Source organism: Tachypleus tridentatus, chromosome 2, assembly GCF_004210375.1.
Source record: "Tachypleus tridentatus isolate NWPU-2018 chromosome 2, ASM421037v1, whole genome shotgun sequence".
Classification (NCBI taxonomy): Eukaryota; Metazoa; Arthropoda; class Merostomata; order Xiphosura; family Limulidae; genus Tachypleus; species Tachypleus tridentatus.
In genome coordinates this window covers 5,833,009-5,854,487 of record NC_134826.1, presented here as the reverse complement: position 1 = coordinate 5,854,487, position 21,479 = coordinate 5,833,009, and the positions used below count along the sequence as shown (strand labels likewise).

Below are 21,479 nucleotides of genomic sequence, written 5' to 3'. Positions count from 1 at the left end.
ATTCAGATGGCCCAGACAGAATGGCTGTTAATAACAGATAGATTATTAACTGGGTAATACCCATAACTACTTCTGTTAAACAGGAACAGCACAGAGCACCGAAGCCACATTGCACAGGACTGTTTGCTGTTAAACAGGGATTATTAACTGTACACTACACTACTTTCTGTTTTAAACAGGAAACGCGAGAGTAATCTAGATACACCCAAACTCTGTTACACTACAGCAAAACAGGGATTTTATGTTTGCCAACAGGGTAACGCTTAACTACACTAATTTCTGTTAACAGGAACGAGTAATTCAGATACAACACTCAGACTGTTTGTTGCTAAACAGGTATTATTAACTGGCACTAATTTCTGTTAAACAGGAATGAGTAATTCAGATACACCAGACTGCTTGCTGTTAAACAGGGATTATTAACTGGGTACACTACACCAATTTCTTAAGTTAAACAGGAATGAGTAATTCAGATACACTAGACTGCTTGCTGTTAAACAGGGATTAATATCTGGGTACACTACACTAATTTCTGTTAAACAGGAATGAGTAATTCAGATACACCACCAGCTCGTTGCTGCTGTTAGTTTCTTAACTGAGCCATTAATCTGGGGCACACACTGGCTGTTATTTCGGCATCTGTGCTCTGGTTTGTAAAAGAGGTCAAATCTCTCTACTCATTGTTCAATGGTCAATGGTCAAAAACCGATAAGTTGTGTTAGACAAATCTCATAGTATGTTTGTCAAATTAGTATTTATAATTACACTATTCTAAATAACGTAATACTTGTTTAACAATTTATTTTGCGTTTTTATTCATTAGTTTGTTATTATTACTATTATATTTATCTATAGGTATATTAAAGTCTATTTGACTTATGTTTTGCTGTACTCTATAGTGCAACAGTAAAACGGGGTGTCCCACTTCATTACATATGTGAACCTGTTTTGTATGTAGTAATCTCAAAATATTCAATGGATACAAAATCGATGACAGTACACGAAGTTCACATCCAGATTTGTGTTTTTTTTTAAGTAAATCATACGTACTATCTTCTGTATTTAATCTTATTATCATTAAACGGATATTGATTGTAATTTTTAACATACGTAACATACCTGTACTTTATAATTTTTCATTTATTACTTTTATAATTTTTTTATTTTAAAAACCTCGTTTGGCATATGTATTTAGATCTAACATAAATCTTCTGAGTTGGTCGACTTGCGTGAGATGTTATTAGAATTATGGCCGAAAAGGTCGTTTCGAGAGAAAATAACCAAATGATGCATCAAATGTATTCTAATCACTAAGCGTTATATCAGCATCTTTAATTGACTTTAATAGTTACTGAGTTGAGTTTCAGGTTGTGGTCTGTGTAGGAAAACTGAATTTATCATATGTCAATATTAGTATTGTCTTATTATCAGTGTTTTCTGAAATAGTAAAGCCACAGTAAATATTATTACGTAGCCGTTGTATCGAACCTGAAGACCTCTTAAGCGTCATTATTAGGTATACAATAGAACTTTATTTTTTCTCAGTAAGCGAAGAGCCTCAATGTATCAATTGTTTACATTATTAATATTATTATTCTAGAGAGAAGTTATTTATGGGTCAGAAGGTTCCATTTGAACACGTCTTCTCCCCCGATGGGTCAGTGGTAAACTTGTTGCCTCACATTACTAAAATTCTGGGTTCGATACCCTGAACTAGACGCAGTAGATAACCCAATATAGTTTTGTGTTACAATAAACAGTCCTTTCGAACAATATTATACATTTAATACCTCTAATAATATTATACATTTAATGCCTCTAATAATATTATACATTTAATACCTCTAACAATATTATACTTTTAATACCTCTAATAATGGTGATAAAATGATAAAAATTGCAAGTCATCCACGTCCTGTTAGTTTGCTAAGAAACGAATTCAGATCACAGGTGAATGAAAACAGTACTCAGAACTTATTGTTTCTCCCACAAGGTGTCCTTCTGTTCACTAACAGAATTGATCCTACAACTCTGGTTTAAAATCCGAAATGGACCAATTAAGAGGAACGTAAAAGAGAAATCACGTTCAATTTACGTGAAATTTAACAAAATGTGAAACTTATTAGTCTGGAATATTTCAAATTATGACGTCTAAACTCTAAATATACTACACCTGTTTTTCCTACCAAAATACTTAATTAAAATTAATTTTCACAACATATATACAAAAATAAATAGTTTAGACTTTAGTGGAGAATGTCAGATACGTTTTGTAACCATTTTAATAAAATTCCACGTTAAAAATGTGTTGGCATTATTTTTCATCTATTGCTCTGTTGACATGACCCCTAGTGGCTCAACGGCAAGTCAGGAGGCTTATAACGCAAAAACCCGGCTTTGATACCTGTGGTGAGCACAACATATCACAGATATAGCAATACTTCCTGATTTAACATAGTATATTTTTCTATAAATAAGAATGTCCAACAATCCTGCTGTTACGACCTTCAAAACTGATTTTCTGATGACCGACCTAATGATGAGATTTACTGACCAAGATGTTGATATTTAAAGGTAAAATTTAGTTATGCTCTTCTCTGGAGATAACAGTCACTCTGAAAACACATTAAGAAACTAGCATGGTTCATTCTGTGTCACGTTCTCTGAAGATATATTAAGAAACTAGCATGGTTCATTCTGTGTCACGTTCTCTAAAGATATATTAAGAAACTAGCATAGTTCATTCTGTGTCACGTTCTCTAAAGATATATTAAGAAACTAGCATGGTTCATTCTGTGTCACGTTCTTTGAAGATATATTAAGAAACTAGCATGGTTCATTCTGTGTCACGTTCTCTGAAGATATATTAAGAAACTAGCATGGTTCATTCCGTGTCACGTTCTCTGAAGATATATTAAGAAACTAGCATGGTTCATTCTGTGTCACGTTCTCTGACGATATATTAAGAAACTAGCATGGTTCATTCTGTGTCACGTTCTCTGACGATATATTAAGAACCTAGCATGGTTCATTCTGTATCACGTTCTCTGTAGATATATTAAGAAACTAGCATGGTTCATTCTGTGTCACGTTCTCTGAAGATATGTTAAGAAACTAGCATGGTTCATTCTGTGTCACGTTCTCTGAAGGTATATTAAGAAACTAGCATGGTTCATTCTGTGTCACGTTCTCTGAAGATATATTAAGAAACTAGCATGGTTCATTCTGTATCACGTTCTCTGACGATATATTAAGAACCTTCTGTATCACGTTCTCTGTAGATATATTAAGAAACTAGCATGGTTCATTCTGTGTCACGTTCTCTGAAGATATGTTAAGAAACTAGCATGGTTCATTCTGTGACACGTTCTCTGACGATATATTAAGAAACTAGCATGGTTCATGCTGTGTCACGTTCTCTAATATATTAAGAAACTATATATTAAGAAACTAGCATGGCTCATTCTGTGTCACGTTCTCTGACGAGATATGTTAAGAAACTAGCATATATTGAGAAACTAGCATGGTTCATTCTGTGTCACGTTCTCTGACGATATATTAAGAAACTAGCATGGTTCATTCTGTATCACGTTCTCTGAAGATATATTAAGAAACTAGCATGGTTCATTCTGTGTCACGTTTTCTAAAGATATATTAAGAAACTAGCATGGTTCATTCTGTGTCACGTTCTCTGTAGATATATTAAGAAACTAGCATGGTTCATTCTGTGTTCTCTTCTCTTAGAATATATTCAAAAATGACCATGGTCCACTTTGTATCCCCTCCTCTAAAACTACGTTAATGAATTACCATGCCTCATTCTATACCTCCTTCTTTATAAATAATAGTCACTCTGAAAATATTTTACTGAACTACCATGTCCCTTTCTCTGAGGACAGTGGTCACTTTGAAAAGTTCCACGGTGGGACAGCATTAAATCTATAGATTTATAATCCGTTGATTAGATTCCACACAATGAACACAACAGATAGTTCATTGTGGCTTTGCTCTAAACACAAATAAATAAATACCCTCAAAAGATTTTGATGAATTACCATAGTTTACCATGTTTACCTTTCTTCATGAAAGAAAGTGGGTTTTCTGGAAAATAAATTACCTAATTAATTATTGTGGATAATTTTACTAGGAGTATTTAGTAGTTATCTCCAGAAGACGTTAATGAGTTTCGTAGTTCCTTCAAGATGTTAATAAACTAAATTAATTTCCTGCTGTACAGATAACACTGAGTTAGGTATGAAAATATATTTATAAATTTCAGTAGTTTCCTGCTCTATGGAAACCATTCAATTAGCCTGAAAAGATGTTAATAAATACATTAGTTTTCTTCTCTGTGGATAACACTGGGCTATTATGAAAACATGTTTATAAATTACAGTAGTTTCTTCTTCTGTGGATAACACTGAGTTAGTCTGAAAATATGTTTAAAAATTACAGTAGTTTCTGTGGATAACACTGAGTTAGTCTGAAAATATGTTTAAAAATTACAGTAGTTTCCTACTCTATGAATAACATTCAGTTAGTCTGAAAAGAGATTATCAAAATAAGTAGTTTCCTGCTCTGTGGATAACACTGGTCTGGTATGAAAAGATGTTTGTAAATTACAGTAGTTTTCTGTTCTGTGAATAACAATGAAATAGTCTGAAAATATGTTTATAAATTACAGTAGTTTCCTACCCTGTGGACAACAATGAGTTAGTCTGAAAAGATTTTTAAAAACTACAGTAGTTTCCTGCTCCAGAGATATCACTGGGTGAGTATGAAAAGATGTTTATGAATTACAATACTTTTCTGTTGTATGGATAACACTGGATTAGTCAGAGAAGATGTTTATAAATTACAGTTGTTTCCCGCTATATGGATAACACTGAGTTAACCTAAAGAGTTTTTTATACATAACAGTAGTTTCCTGCTCTGTGGATAACATTGAGTTAATACGAAAACATGTTTATAAATTACAGTTGTTTCCCGCTATATGGATAACACTGAGTTAACCTAAAGAGTTTTTTATACATAACAGTAGTTTCCTGCTCTGTGGATAACATTGAGTTAATACGAAAAGATGTTTATAAATTACAGTTGTTTCCCGCTATATGGATAACACTGAGTTAACCTAAAGAGTTTTTTATACATAACAGTAGTTTCCTGCTCTGTGGATAACACTGAGTTAACCTAAAGAGTTTTTTATACATAACAGTAGTTTCCTGCTCTGTGGATAACACTGAGTTAACCTAAAGAGTTTTTTTATACATAACAGTAGTTTCCTGCTCTGTGGATAACATTGAGTTAATACGAAAAGATGTTTAATAATTACAGTAGTTTCCTGCTGAATGAATAACAATGAATTAGTTCAAAATTTATTAATAAATTACAGTAGTTTTCTGCTCTATGGATAACACCGAGTTGGTATGAAAAAATGCTTTAAATTACAGTGTCCGGCAATGGTCAGTTGCACATTCTCTTTGTTAGCCTGAATATCACCTGGGAAGGTCGAAACGCTGTACTCTACTTATCGATAAATTATCAATACAAGCGTTAATACCCATACCAGCCGTTCTGAAAGACATCAACAGTTTTATTTTTAAAATATCACACTTATAATCAACAGTTCCCTTCAAGTTTTATATTCAAACACGACGTTCAGTTCTTTGAGAGAAATATATTTTTTCAGGTTGTTTTAAATTATCTTATCCATATATGTTTCTGTTTGGTTTAATTGTGATCTCCAGATATGATATTAAATTAAGTAAATTTAGCAATTAGCTTTTTTTGTTCAAATATCTTTAATGTTTTCTCAATTCTGTTGTGGGCTTAAATTAACTTCATCAGATCGATCGGAGCGTTTTGCGTAACGAAGACCTGTTTTTATAAATCACATTTATTTGTACGACAAAGTTATTTTCAAATGTTAAGTCGATTATATGTGTCTAATATTTTTTATTTTCAACTAAAATTAAAATTTTTATTTTGAGATTTTATGTTCTATTGTGTGACACATTTTGTGCTTAAAATGATTTGGTTTGTTTTGAATTTCGCTACACGAGGGCTACCTGCACTAGCCGTCTCTAATTTTGCAGTAAGACTAGAGGGAAGGCAGCTAGTCATCACCATCCACCGCCGTTTCTTGGGCTACTCTTTTACCAACGAATAGTGAGATTGACCGTCACTTTATAACGCCTCCATGGCTGAATGGACGAGCATATTTGGTGCGACGGGGATTCGAACTCGCGACCCTCAGGTTACGAGTCGAGTTCCTTAACCACCTGGCCATGCTGGCCTCATTGTGCTTAAAACATTACATTCACTTTTAACATAAAATATTCCTTTAAAGTGGAGCTTCCAAATGTCGGCACGATTTTAAACGTTCAACTAAACCTTAAAGATTTTAATGTTTAGTAGTTCAGAGATTTTTTCACAGTTAATTTTCACTTTGTAAAACAACACCAACAAATACTCAGATAAATCTGAAACTAAGCAATTGATTTAGCCTTCTGTATGTCTTAAAGTCATTATAACTTGTACAGATATTCCTCTTAGATCGGAGAGATTCCTGATGTTATCCTGATGATATGATGTCTTCATATGTGGTTTAATAACGTAATTACAAACAGTTGGTAGGGATGACGAGCCGTGGTTACCCCTTGTGTTGTTCACTTGCCAGCAGTTGGTAGGGATGACAGTGTATGGTGGCTATTCGCATTTGTACTCACCTAGCAGTTGGTAGGGATGACAGTGAGGTGCCAACAGTTGGTAGGGATGATAGTGTATGGTGGCTATTCGCATCCTTGTACAGTTGCTCACTTGGGGTGCCAGCAGTTGGTAGGGATGACAGTGTATGGTGGTTATTCTCATCCTTGTACAGTTGCTCACTTGGGGTTCCAGCAGTTGGTAGGGATGATAGTGTATGGTGGCTATTCGCATCCTTGTACAGTTGCTCACTTGGGGTGCCAGCAGTTGGTAGGGATGACAGTGTATGGTGGTTATTCTCATCCTTGTACAGTTGCTCACTTGGGGTGCCAGCAGTTGGTAGGGATGACAGTGTATGGTGGCTATTCGCATCCTTGTACAGTTGTTCACTTGGGGTGCCAGCAGTTGGTAGGGATGACAGTGTATGGTGGTTATTCTCATCCTTGTACAGTTGCTCACTTGGGGTGCCAGCAGTTGGTAGGGATGACAGTATATGGTGGCTATTCGCATCCTTGTACAGTTGGTCACTTGGGGTGCCAACAGTTGGTAGGGATGATAGTGTATGGTGGCTATTCGCATCCTTGTACAGTAATCTGTGTTGAATTATTTTTTTATCCAAAGACAAAAACGTACCAAAACATACAAAAGGCATTTAATTAGCTATTGGTGAGCAACGTGCACAGACAACTTGCTAATTAATGGTAGTCACGCTATTAATCACTTTGTAACTCTGTAATTCGTGAAAAACAATTAGATCCGTGTATGACGTATTGATGACGTCATATTTGCACCCAATGTATTTGTAAACAAATAGCACTGCTTCAAGAACATTTTTGCACGTTTTTCTCAATTTTTGGCTGCAAATGACAATTTTGCGCTTGAATATTCGGTAGATACTCAAGAAACTGATAATACAGAACTGTTTCTGACTCAGTTCATCACTTTATAACTCCGTAAACATCAAATCTCGTGTCATCCCGTCACCTTAGTTTTGTTCAGCAAATTCAATTGTTACTGTGTATTTAACTTCAAAATAGGCCCGTCATGGCCAGATGATTAAGGCACTCGATTGGTAATCTGAAGGTCGCGAGTTCGAATCCCCGTTACACCAAACATGCTTACCCTTTCAGCCATGGGTACCTTATAATGTTACGGCCAATCCCACTATTCGTTGGTACAAGAATAGCCCAAGAGTTGGCGGTAGGTGGTGATGACTAGCTGCCTTCTCTTCAGACTTACACTGCTAAATTAGGGACGGCTAGCGCAGATAGCCCTCGAGTAGCTTTGCGCGAAATTCAAAGCAAACCAATTATTAAAGAAACAAATCCTTCCACTTAAATCTGTGGCATGTTATAGATGTAGTGAAAAATTATTACATCATAGTCTCTTTAGCTCTTGAGTCACAGCTAAAAAAGAGAAACGCCCTACTGTTTGTCCTCCTTTAGTTTCATTATTTCCAGCTTCAGACCTAGGGCACGCGATCACGTAAACAAGTGCATTCACCACTATATGGTTACTTTGCAATAAAATTTCAAATGGTAAACGAGCATTTGGTGCGAGGCTAGAAATCAATAATAGTTGAGCCAGTTACCAGCCAAATGGCACTGGTGCCGACATCGTCACAACTTTCCTTCCCATGGAAAGCTTATAATACCAGAGATCGTTCCCGTTGCTAATAAAACAGTTTCTAAATATAGATGACGCTGTTAAAACAAATTTGTGTTGAACAAGTTCGTTTTAGTGCATAACCACTCAGTCGATTATCTGCGCTTTTTTCACAACAGGGAATTGAATCTCGGATTTTAACGTTGTAAGAACTTAAACTTAAGGCTAATATGTAGGAAAATCTTGGACGAGTTGGTAGCTATGTGAAATGTTTCCAAGTTGGTTTCTTAAGCCTATCTAAATTGTTAATCAATGTTCTCAGATAGACAATAAATAATTAACCCTTGATGTACGTTTGAACATTAATATGCAAGATATAGTTAACTGTGTAAAAATATCACAGCGCTGTTATGAAGATGTTTCGTAAAATCATCTTTTATTTAATATTTTCTTCGAATCGGAAGGTCCAAGGTTCGAGATAAACACGACCTACACTTTCATCTATTCGGGAGGGTGGCTGTAACTGTGACAATTTATCACATTATTCTGTTGATGAAGTATAGTTTCAAGGGTTGCAGGTAATGTTTACTGCTGCCCTCCTGTTGGATTGTAACTCTCCAGTAGTTGTATCTGAACCTCAGTTCAACCGTTTATCCCGTGTTTGAATCTGAAAATATCTTCATCACGTTAAAGAGTATCACATATTGTGTTTTTTTAATATACGAAGGACAATTTTGTTTTAAATGTTACGCAAAGCTACTCGAGGGCTATCTGAGCTAGCCGTCCTAATTTAGCGGTGTAAGACTAGAGGAAGGCAGCTAGTCATCACCACCCACCGCCAACTGCTGGGCTACTCTTTTACCAACGAATAGTGGGACTTACCGTCACATTATAATGCCCCATGGCTGAAGGGGCGAGTATGTTTGGTGTAATGGGGATTCGAACCCACGATCATCAGATTATAAGTCAAATGCTCTAACCACGTGGCCCCGCCGAGCGGAAAACGTTTCTTGTCTCAAGACTTGGTCCTGAGAGTAAATCAACATTACAACGCTGGACTCTATACACGTCCTTCAATAAATAAACACAAGTCAGTCGTTTGTTTGTTTTGAATTAAGCACAAAGCTACACAATGGGCCATCGCTACGAAACAACTCAGTCGTTTCTAAATTACAACACCGCTGATAGAAAATGTATTAAAATATATTTTAGAATCTTACTGAAGATAATGTTTAATATCAAAATAATAATAATTACAAGCATATATTGGTTTTCTTCTTTTAAAACAACCGTTCGATCCTTATTCTACTCGAAGCCAGAGGAATGTTTAGCTTTTCACAAGTGAAGTCACATCTTTCCTCTTACACCATTAAAGACGGATAAATGCTGAGATATCAACTTTCTTCGTCATCTAGAAGTTATTGTGTGGCAAACAATTGTCTGTCCGCCAGAGGAGATGGACTTAGAGTTCGATAGAAACAAAAAGTCCAAAGTCCCTTATCAAAAATTAACGAGGTATGACTAGCTCGCCAAGTCAGTCTCTCCCTATTTGTATCGGTCCTTATCACTTGTTGTAGAGAAACCCTAGTAATAAGAGATGCCTGTCTACAAATCACCTTGAGGATAGAGAAGAACTGAGCTGTCTTTCATTCCAAGACTCTGATTCGACAGAAAAAAAAAAGTATTGAAATATATATATATATATATATATATATATACTTTTATCATTACGAATGAACTCGTATCAGTATGAACGTTGTGATTGGTTAGATTTTTCCGTTTCCGGGCTCGAACTGCAGTTATAACGATAAATGTTTTGTAATAATAACCTAATAATGGAATGCCAGAACGTATCGGTAGAAGCCACTGGTGATTACAATACAGGAATATATAGAAACCACTGGTGGTTACAATACAGTAATATATAGAAACCACTGGTGATTACAATACAGGAATATATAGAAACCACTGGTGGTTACAATACAGGAATATATAGAAACCACTGGTGATTACAATTCAGTAATAATAGAAACCACTATATAGAAACCACTGGTGGTTACAATACAGTAATATATAGAAACCACTGGTGATTACAATACACGAATATATAGAAACCACTGGTGGTTACAATACAGGAATATATAGAAACCACTGGTGGTTACAATACAGGAATATATAGAAACCACTGGTGGTTACTATACAGTAATATATAGAAACCACTGGTGGTTACAATACATGAATATATAGAAACCATTGGTGGTTACAATACAGGAATATATAGAAACCACTGGTGGTTACAATACAGTAATATATAGAAACCACTGGTGATTACAATACACGAATATATAGAAACCACTGGTGGTTACAATACAGGAATATATAGAAACCACTGGTGATTACAATACAGGAATATATAGAAACCACTGGTGGTTACAATACAGTAATATATAGAAACCACTGGTGGTTACAATACAGGAATATATAGAAACCACTGGTGATTACATAATAGGGTGGTTACATATATAGAAACCACTGGTGGTTACAATACAGTAATATATATAGAAACCACTGGTGATTACAATACAGGAATATATAGAAACCACTGGTGGTTACAATACAGTAATATATAGAAGATTCAGAATGTGAAAACATTATGTATTATTAGATTTCGTCAAAATAGAAAAACAACTCACTATAAAAAATTGTTGAAAGCACGAGATCGAAACATCGTGAACTAAAAATGTAAATATTTACTTGGGTCTTGAAAGCAACTGTTAAATAAATGTTACGTCTGAAGGCTTATAACGCTAAAAACCGAGTTTTGATACCCTTGATCAGTATAAGAGAAACGGTTTCTTTTGAAGCTTTGTGAACAAACATTTTTGTATTTGTTAAATATTAAGTAAGATACTTTTAATATTGCTTTGTTATTTACAAATCCCGTTTACAAACGAAGCTAGACACCGGATTTCGATACCCGTGGTGGGCAAAGCACAGATAGCTAGCTAATTGTTCAGCAATAAACAAAGAAACAAATAATGTATGAATACAAATACATCAAAGAATTGCATTGTGTTTTCTTCAAAAGTAGAGGACAGTTTCATCATCTCAAAAGTGAAATAATACTTCCACAGTTCCACATATTAAGATATTTCTTCCAAACCAAACGAAAAACATTTTGTTTTAAAAACGTCCTTTTAGACTAAAGACGTGTAACTAACTCTTCGGTTATCGTTAACATCAAGTGGAATCTGTGAATCCACTTCTATGTTTTTCTTTTTACGTCGAAGCCAGTTTAAAATACGAAGGATATAATATAATTTTAAACAAAGTATTTGACCCCCTTCCGTTGGTTTAGTGGTAAATTCAAGAGCTTATAACGCTGATAATCGGGTTTTGATACCCGCGGCGGGCGCAGCACAAAACTCACTTTGTTGCTTTGGGCTTAACAACAAACGAACACTTTTTAACTTCATTACTTTTTGTAAAGTTTTTACCGTGACCACAGGACCTCCCGACAAAAATAGCGGTAGACCATAACGTAAGAAGTGAGCTAGTTGATAATTAGTGCATAATACGTTTAAAACATAATAACTAATTAATAATCAGACATGATGGATCTATTACAACAACAAACGATGTTTAGTAACCACCAGATTACACTGAACCCTTATAATCTATACTGGTATATATTCTTACGTCATGTTAGATTTCCATTGGTCACGTGGGTTAAGACGTTCGACTCGTAATCTGAGGGTCGCGGGTTCGAATCCTGGTCACAACAAATATGCTCGCCTTTTCAGCCGTTGGTGGTGTCATAAAGTGACGGTCAATCCTACTATTTATTTGTAAAAGAGCAGCCCAAGAGTAGGCGATAGGTGGTGATGACTAGCTGCCTTCCCTCTAGTCATACATTTCTAAATTAGGGATGACTAGCGCAGACAGCCCTCGTGTAGTTTTGCGCGAAGATTAAAAACAAAGAAAAAGATTTTCATTAGTGATTAAGTTAAAATATGTAAAAAAAAGGATGTTTTAAAGTGTAGAATAAATACCTCCCAGTTCGTTTGTAGAATTAATGTCCCTCCCAGTTCGTTTGTAGAATTAATACCCCTCCTAGTTCGTTTATAGAATTAATACCCCTCCTAGTTCGTTTATAGAATTAATACCCCTCCCAGTTCTTTTATAATATAATTATACCCCTCCTAGTTCGTTTATAGCAGTTCGTTTGTAGAATTAATACCCCTCCCAGTTCGTTTCTATAATTATACCACTCGCAGTTCGTTTGTAGAATTAATACCCCCCACGTTTATAGTTAATACCCTCCCAGTTTGTAGAATTAATACCACTCCCAGTTCGTTTGTAGAATTAATACCCTCCCAGTTCCTCCCTATAATTATACCACTCGCAGTTCGTTTGTAGAATTACCCCTACCGTTTGTAGAATTAATACCTCCCAGTTCGTTTCTATAATTATAACCCTCGCAGTTCGTTTGTAGAATTAATACCCCTCCCAGTTCGTTTGTAGAATTAATACCCCTCCCAGTTCGTTTGTAGAATTAATACCCCTCCCAGTTCATTTGTAGAATTAATACCCCTCCTAGTTCGTTTGTTTTTATTTGCTAGTTTTACTGAAAAGTAGCTTATAAATCCTCGATTTAATAACAGAAAATAAAACTGACATTTCAATTTCGTAACCAACTTTACCTCTTCGTTCATCAGGCCAGAATGTGGGTAATTTACTCCAGTTTTCCATAATAATGGGTTACAGCAAACATAATGAAAAAGGAATCTTTAAGAATGCCAATGAAAATAAACTTACTTCAATGTCGGTCCCTAATAAACAAAAGAAACTTACTATAATGCCGGTCCCTAATGAACAAAAGAAACTTACTTCAATGCCGGTCCCTAATGAACAAAAGAAACTTACTTCAATGCCGGTCCCTAATGAACAAAAGAAACTTACTTCAATGCCGGTTCTTAATGAACAAAAGAAACTTACTTCAATGCCGGTCCCTAATGAACAAAAGAAACTTACTTCAATGTCGGTCCCTAATGAACAAAAGAAACTTACAATAATGCCGGTCCCTAATGAACAAAAGAAACTTACTTCAATGTCGGTCCCTAATGAACAAAAGAAACTTACTTCAATGCCGGTCCCTAATGAACAAATGAAACTTACTTCAATGCCGGTCCCTAATGAACAAAAGAAACTTACTTCAATGCCGGTTCTTAATGAACAAAAGAAACTTACTTCAATGTCGGTCCCTAATGAACAAAAGAAACTTACAATAATGCCGGTCCCTAATGAACAAAAGAAACTTACTTCAATGTCGGTCCCTAATGAACAAAAGAAACTTACTATAATGTCGGTCCCTAATGAACAAAAGAAACTTACTATAATGTCGGTCCCTAATGAACAAAAGAAACTTACTTCAATGCCGGTCCCTAATGAACAAAAGAAACTTACTTCAATGTTGGTCCCTAATGAACAAAAGAAACTTACTTCAATGCCGGTCCCTAATGAACAAAAGAAACTTACTTCAATGCCGGTCCCTAATGAACAAAACTAACAAACAAAACTTATAGTTGTTTTTTTTTTTTAATTTCATTCTTTGATTTAGTCGATTTTGTTGTTGTTGTTATTGAAAGTTCTGGCCAATCGATATCAGTTTTTATTTCTAAATTAGGTTTACGTCTGTCTTGTAGTGTCCAATCTTTTAGAGCACTACGTGTATATTTAACTTCAGTTGCTCACTGGTATTTATTTTCTTTGTTTCGTAAATGTTTTCCTGATTACCTAATATAGAAATGGAAACAAAATTTAATTCGTTACTTTTGAAGAATTATGTTTTATTAACTGATATATATATATTTTTCATTCGTTTGCAATCTGTAGCTGCTAATTAATAAAACGGGAGTATTATTAAATAAACACAGTAATAAATTGACAACACGAAATGTTCGATCATGGTTTGTTTTTTTTTGTTTTTTTTTGCAGATCTTCAGAATTCCGCCAAACGATGATTATTTATCAAGTGGTACATACTGATCTCACAGATGTCGCCTCATATTAGGCACGCATACTCCTCAACAAAATACTCACTCACACACTTATATAAAAAAGATATAGATGTCGCTGTTGTTCGAAGCTAATGTACGTACAATTATTTTTCTCAGTTTATTCACTAACATCTTCTGATCAAAGTTAGTTCTACAAATCAGGACTACAAAAAGTAAATCAATTATTTATTTGCTTCGATACAAATTCAGAACTGCTACCTATTAGTCATGAGTTCGTAAGATTTTTATAGACACGAAACATTCAGCACTAAATTTTCCAATGAGATATTTTTCACTTGTGAAGAGTTGGGAGTCTGCTATCAACAAATCAAAACTTGTGGATGTTCTTACTGAGGCACGGCATGGACAAGTGTGTTAAGGCGTTCGACTCGTAATCTGAGGGTCGCGGGTTCGAATCCCGGTCGCACCAAACATGCTCGTCCTTTCAGCCGTGGGGGCGTTATAATGTGACGGTCAATCCCGCTATTCGTTGGTAAAAGAGTAGCCCAAGAGTTGGCGGTGAGTGGTGATGACTAGCTGCCTTCCCTCTAGTCTTACACTGCTAAATTAGGGACAGCTAGCACAGATGGTCCTCGAGTAGCTTTGCGCGAATTTCAAAAACAAAACTGTTCTTATTGTATGTAATATTTAATTTCTCCTTACAGCTTTATTAGTAAACATAAGAGACTTTTTTAAGTATCAGCAAGTTGTAATTTACAGTAGATTTGGTGAAAACCAACTCATGTAGCAGGAGACAAAACAGTTTGTTTTCGATATAAAATGTGTAACTAATTTCTATGTATTCCACAGTTTATCGTTTTCATGTTTATATTAAACAAAATTCCTACGGTGTGAATTTATAGCATTGTTTGTCATATTCCAAACTATAAGTAAACATAAAGTATTCCTGATACACTATTTAATATAAACATCAAAATATGGATTAACTGTAGATTGAAATATCCTTCTACCTAAGTTACTACAAGTTGCTTGTGAACATAATTAAATGATGTTTGGATTGAACTGACCAATGTTGTGACACCGAAGATTTTCTTTATTTTGTGGTGAAGCTAAATCTTGGCATATGACTCCTTAGAAGAGAAGAATTTTGTGGTAAAGAAGTGATTAATTTTATACTGCAGTACGTTTTATTGTGAGCTTTGTATTATCGTGATTAAAAGCTGCCTTGTTTATTTAGTCCCAACGTCAAGATAAACGTATAACATAAGAAACAGCACATTATTAGTAATGTGTTCGATCATGAATTTTGAAAGTTTGGGCTGATGGTTTAAAACCTTTCAACATTCATTATCAAATGTTACGGTTCTTTGGTCCACCGACTTTGCCTATGAGCCATGGGTTGGCGACTAAATAGATAGATATGATATCTGGGAGGGTCATTTCTTTCAGAAAATCATGCCAGAGGGTTTACTGGTAACATCGTAAGACAATATAGATCACATTCTACGCGAATTACTAATTAGAATGTACTCAGTCGAATGTAAAGACCTATATTGGTGAACGTATCTTCACCAGCAATCCGTGTAATAACGTTTGGTCAGCTAAGGAAATAATTTTTAATACTTGGCTAACAATGAACACTAGGGTTATAGGTCAAATATTAATAAAATAATAATAATATTCAAATCATATAAACATCAGTAACATAATTAAAGAAATCAATTTTAAAGAAAAATGACAGGATAATGAATTACTTTTAATACACATAATACCGATACACATAACCTGAACATAATACCGATACACATAACCTGAACATAATACCGATACACATAACCTGAATATAATACCGTTACACATAACCTGAACATAATACCGTTACACATAACCTGAACATAATACCGTTACACATAACCTAAACATAATACCGTTACACATAACCTGAACATAATACCGATACACATAACCTGAATATAATACCGTTACACATAAACTGAACATAATACCGATACACATAACCTGAATATAATACCGTTACACATAACCTGAACATAATACCGTTACACATAATCTGAACATAATACCAATACTCATGACTTGAACATAATACTGATACACATAATCTGAACATAATACCGATACTCATGCCTTGAACATATTACGGTACAAATAACCTGAACATAATACCGATACACATGTCTTGAACATATTACAGTACATATAATCAAATTTAAAATACTACGTATTTTTATTAAGACCTTTAAAAACAAAATACACACATACACACAGCCATGACACAAATGTATTTGTTGAGTGACTTCTCTCCTTCCAGTGATACAGCGGTATGTCTGTGAAAATACAACTCTAGAATCCGGATTTCGATGTCCTTGGTGTAGTTTTGTGTTTAACAACAAACAGACACTTCTATTGTTTGATAATGCAAGTTTTCCTGTGCACGTATATTGTTTTCCATTTTTTTCCTACATACTTGTTTCTAGTCATATACGTAGTTTTAAAAGTAGGTCCACGAAACGTGGATATGTTCTTCATCATCCTTTCCTGGTATCACATGCTCTTTTTCCTGGGTAAGGTAGCTATATAGTAAAACACATTTGGTAAAGAACAACGTTAATGTACATATACGTACATACGAGTATTTTAAAGACAACAAAGAACCTATTGATTCATCTGAACCGTATCACTCACTTTACTACACTTTGAAATCAAAATAAAACACTCGCAGACAGCCCTTATCATTCAACTGTACTACTGGTATCGAAACCTAGTTTTTACAGATGTGGGTCCGCAGACATGTCGCTGTGCCACTGGGTGGCGCTCTGAACAGTAACTCACTTATTAATATATTAGTCAAAAACATTAAGTATTAGGCCTATTATATATTTATCGTTACATTCTTTATCTTGTCTAGATAAATAATGTACCATTAAAAATATAACAGGTCTTATATTAATGTCTTATGACAAGTATAATGCGTTATAGCCATGATTTGCCATCTTGGAAAACACTTTCACACCATAACAAGTCACTCTTTTTCCTTCATCCATTAAACATTTATTTTCGTTCTCCTGCGCTCCTTTAAGTTTAGGTAAGGAGAGTCTTCAAAATAATATTAAAATTAAATTATTTTCACACAAATTTTTCTTCAACATCGAACAGTAAATACTTATCACTGAAATGTTTGTAGCTTTTATTTTAATCAGTAACGTCGCGTTCGTTTCCTGGAAGCTGATATATCACTTTGTATCTTTGTTAAATATTTCAAGTAACATGCAATGCTTGTCATAAAAAGTAAATTAGTTCCGGCAGCTAGAAATGAGAGACAGTCGAAGTCTGCGCTATCGATTCCTATTCACCATTAATCCATTGAATGTGTCTTGTACATTGAAATGATTAGTGTAGTGTTGTTACATACATGGGCTATCCATTCTCTTCTCAGAGAACTGCTTCTCATGCTTGGCTGGCTCGCAGACTCTTCACTGTCAGCTCAGACGTTCAGGTAATCTCATTGAACGTGCCAGAAGATATCTTCTTCTTAGCGGAATACCAAACAAGTTTTATCGTAAAATAATAAGTAAGATACGATTTCGTTAGAACTTAAAACGTTTTCAGAAAGTTACAGCGGTGAGACAAGTATTACAAACATGAGCAAAATTTCAACGTCAGTTATTTATAAGTTGATAATGAATTCATTAAAGTATTTGATGGAGACGAAACATATAATGATTTTTCAGTCCAAATTGTCTGCTTGTTTGTTTTTCGTTTTTCGAATAAAGATAATTAATCAATTGACAGCACCTGCCCTGTGATTCAGGTATAGTCGTCCCTGAATTTGAAGTGAACAGTAAAGATAGCCACTCGACAGCACCTGCCCTGTGATTCAGGTATGGTCGTCCTTGATTTTGAAGTGAACTGTAAAGATAACCACTGGACAGCACCTGCCGTCTGAATCGCTCACAATTAACCTAATAGCTTGATCTGTCACTCTTATAACTTTTCCATAACTGAAAGTGAAAAATGTGTTTTAAACACCACAGATCGAACCCGGGTCCCTCATGTCCCACTCCAGTACACTAAAAACTAGGCTATGCTTGGACCGAATATTATTGCAATCTGTATACAAAATGATTAAATTATATATTTCTTAATGTTTCGAATAAAACTACTTTTAATATCCACATTTTTCACAACATCTAATAAAATTTTCATTCTTTTTTATTCTAGGGCTTTTTAAAAATAATTTCAGTGATAATTTCTTATTAACAATAAATAACAGTAAATCTTAGTTAATAGAAAATGCAGGTTGAATTTATAATTAGAGTTTACTAAAAAAAATCATATTATTGCCTTTTAAGATTTTAAAACTCTTTAGAGGCCCCCTAGTGACACAGTGGTAAATCTCAAGACTTATAACTCTATAAACCGGGTTTCGATACCCGCTGTTGGTACGACAAATGTAGTCCATAATGTAGCTTTACGTTGAACATGAACTCATTACAGCACTCCCGATGGCTGTTGAAAGCTCATCATATCAGAAATCGGGTTTCGATACCCACAGAAAGCTCAGCTTTGTGCTTACAATCAAACTCTTTAGGGACACATTTATAGGCTCGTTTACTTGCTACATAAGTGAACGTTATCCAATAACTTAATTAGCAGAGATATTCAAACTATTTTCGTTATTTTATCTCATAATTTAATTAGCAGAGATATTCATACTATTTTCGTCATTTTATCTCATAACTTAATTTGCAGAAATATTCATACTATTTTCGTCATTTTATCCCATAACTTAAGTAGAAGAGATATTCATACTATTTTCGTCATTTTATCCAATAACTTAATTAGCAGAGATATTCAAACTATTTTCGTCATTTTATCTCATAACTTAAGTAGAAGAGATATTGATACTATTTTCGTCATTTTATCCCATAATTTAATTAGCAGAGATATTCATACTATTTTCGTCATTTTATCTCATAACTTAATTAGCAAAGATATTCATACTATTTTCGTCATTTTATCCCATAACTTAAGTAGAAGAGATATTCATACTATTTTCGTCATTTTATCTCATAACTTAAGTAGAAGAGATATTCAAACTATTTTCGTCATTTTATCTCATAACTTAATTAGCAGAGATATTCATACTATTTTCGTCATTTTATCTCATAACTTAATTTGCAGAAATATTCATATTATTTTCGTCATTTTATCTCATAACTTAATTTGCAGAAATATTCATACTATTTTCGTTATTTTATCTCATAATTTAATTAGCAGAGATATTCATACTATTTTCGTCATTTTATCTCATAACTTAATTTGCAGAAATATTCATACTATTTTCGTCATTTTATCCCATAACTTAAGTAGAAGAGATATTCATACTATTTTCGTCATTTTATCCAATAACTTAATTAGCAGAGATATTCAAACTATTTTCGTCATTTTATCTCATAACTTAAGTAGAAGAGATATTGATACTATTTTCGTCATTTTATCCCATAATTTAATTAGCAGAGATATTCATACTATTTTCGTCATTTTATCTCATAACTTAATTAGCAAAGATATTCATACTATTTTCGTCATTTTATCCCATAACTTAAGTAGAAGAGATATTCATACTATTTTCGTCATTTTATCTCATAACTTAAGTAGAAGAGATATTCAAACTATTTTCGTCATTTTATCTCATAACTTAATTAGCAGAGATATTCATACTATTTTCGTCATTTTATCTCATAACTTAATTTGCAGAAATATTCATATTATTTTCGTCATTTTATCTCATAACTTAATTTGCAGAAATATTCATACTATTTTCGTCATTTTACCTCATACCTTGCACGAGGCCACATCATCGTGTGTAGTCACAGGTAATCCTAAAGGGGTAAAGGTTCATCCACTCAACTACAGTCTACTTAATGGTTTCACCGTCTGAAAACATCACACGTGAGACTTTTTATCATGTCTTCTCAACTTTTTTTTACATGTTTATACAGCATCTACTTGTTCGTTCCAAGTGTCTCACGTGGCCACATAAATGCGTTATATGACTAAAGTTACTCGAGTATTTATCACTGTTATTATTAATAGAGTATATTATAAAGATTTCAGGCTAGATTTATATAGGTCTTGATAAAAAATATTCTATTTTCAGTTAAGATATATACATATATATTTTTTGCGGGCTGTTCTTACACACCTTTTGTTTCTGTTTGTTTTGAATGTCACGCAACGCTATGCGAGAACTATCTGCGCTAGCCGTCTCTAATTTAGCAGTGTAAGACTAGAGGGAAGGCAGCTAGTCATCATTACCCACCACCAATTCTTGAGCTACTCTTTTACCAAAGAATAATGGGATTGACCGATCATTATAACGCCCTTCACAACTGAAAGGGCAAGCATGTTCGGTATGACGGAGATTCGAACCCACGACCCTCAGATTACGAGTTGAGGGTCTTAACGACCTGATCATACCGGGCCTGAAAGTTAAAGAGAAGGAAGATAGCAAGATTCAACAATACAACATCAATACTACTACCTTATTACAGGCCTCGCGCCGATTAATATCCTTTCTGACCTCACGTGCTTTGATTTAAAAATATAAAAGATGTGTAAGGGAAAGTGTTCACAGAGACTGAGGACGCGTGACAGAATAAGACCCCCAGTAATCTGTGTAACCGAAACTCAACCTTTCTGTTTGAAGAGTACATAATCAAATCGCCAGCTAGTGATTAAGTTAATAAAATGTTAAATGACTTATTGACATATTATGTCAAAAATAATTATAAATGCTCTTATGACTAAAATATTGGCCTAGGTAAAGCTAAATACTGACTTTGGAGTTGTGCAACTTCAGGTTAACAAAATTGAAGATGACCTAAGAAGGTTGAAACGTTATTCTGTTCTTTATTTTAATTAAAGTACTAATACCCATACTAGCCGTCTTGAGAATAAATTTTTACTTCAAGTGAGTTTCTCACCATCACGAAGTACTTCTAAATTTTGCAAGAGGAATGTACAGTCTGATTAACCATCTAATTGTTGTTGTTGTTTTGAATTAAGCACAAACCTACACAATGGGCTATCTGTGCTCTGCCCACCACAGGTATTAAAACCCGG

The 21,479-nt window shown here is 34.4% G+C and overlaps 1 protein-coding gene and 1 long non-coding RNA gene across 2 annotated transcripts in view; one reads left to right on the top strand and one right to left on the bottom strand.

Moving 5' to 3' along the window:
- The window catches only part of LOC143237539 (uncharacterized), a 307,489-nt gene that overhangs the window by 64,698 nt on the left and 221,312 nt on the right, over window positions 1-21,479 (bottom strand). The window lies entirely within an intron of this gene.
- The window catches only part of LOC143237524 (protein lifeguard 1-like), a 162,799-nt gene that overhangs the window by 114,180 nt on the left and 27,140 nt on the right, over window positions 1-21,479 (top strand). The gene's annotated exons all lie outside the window — the stretch shown is intronic.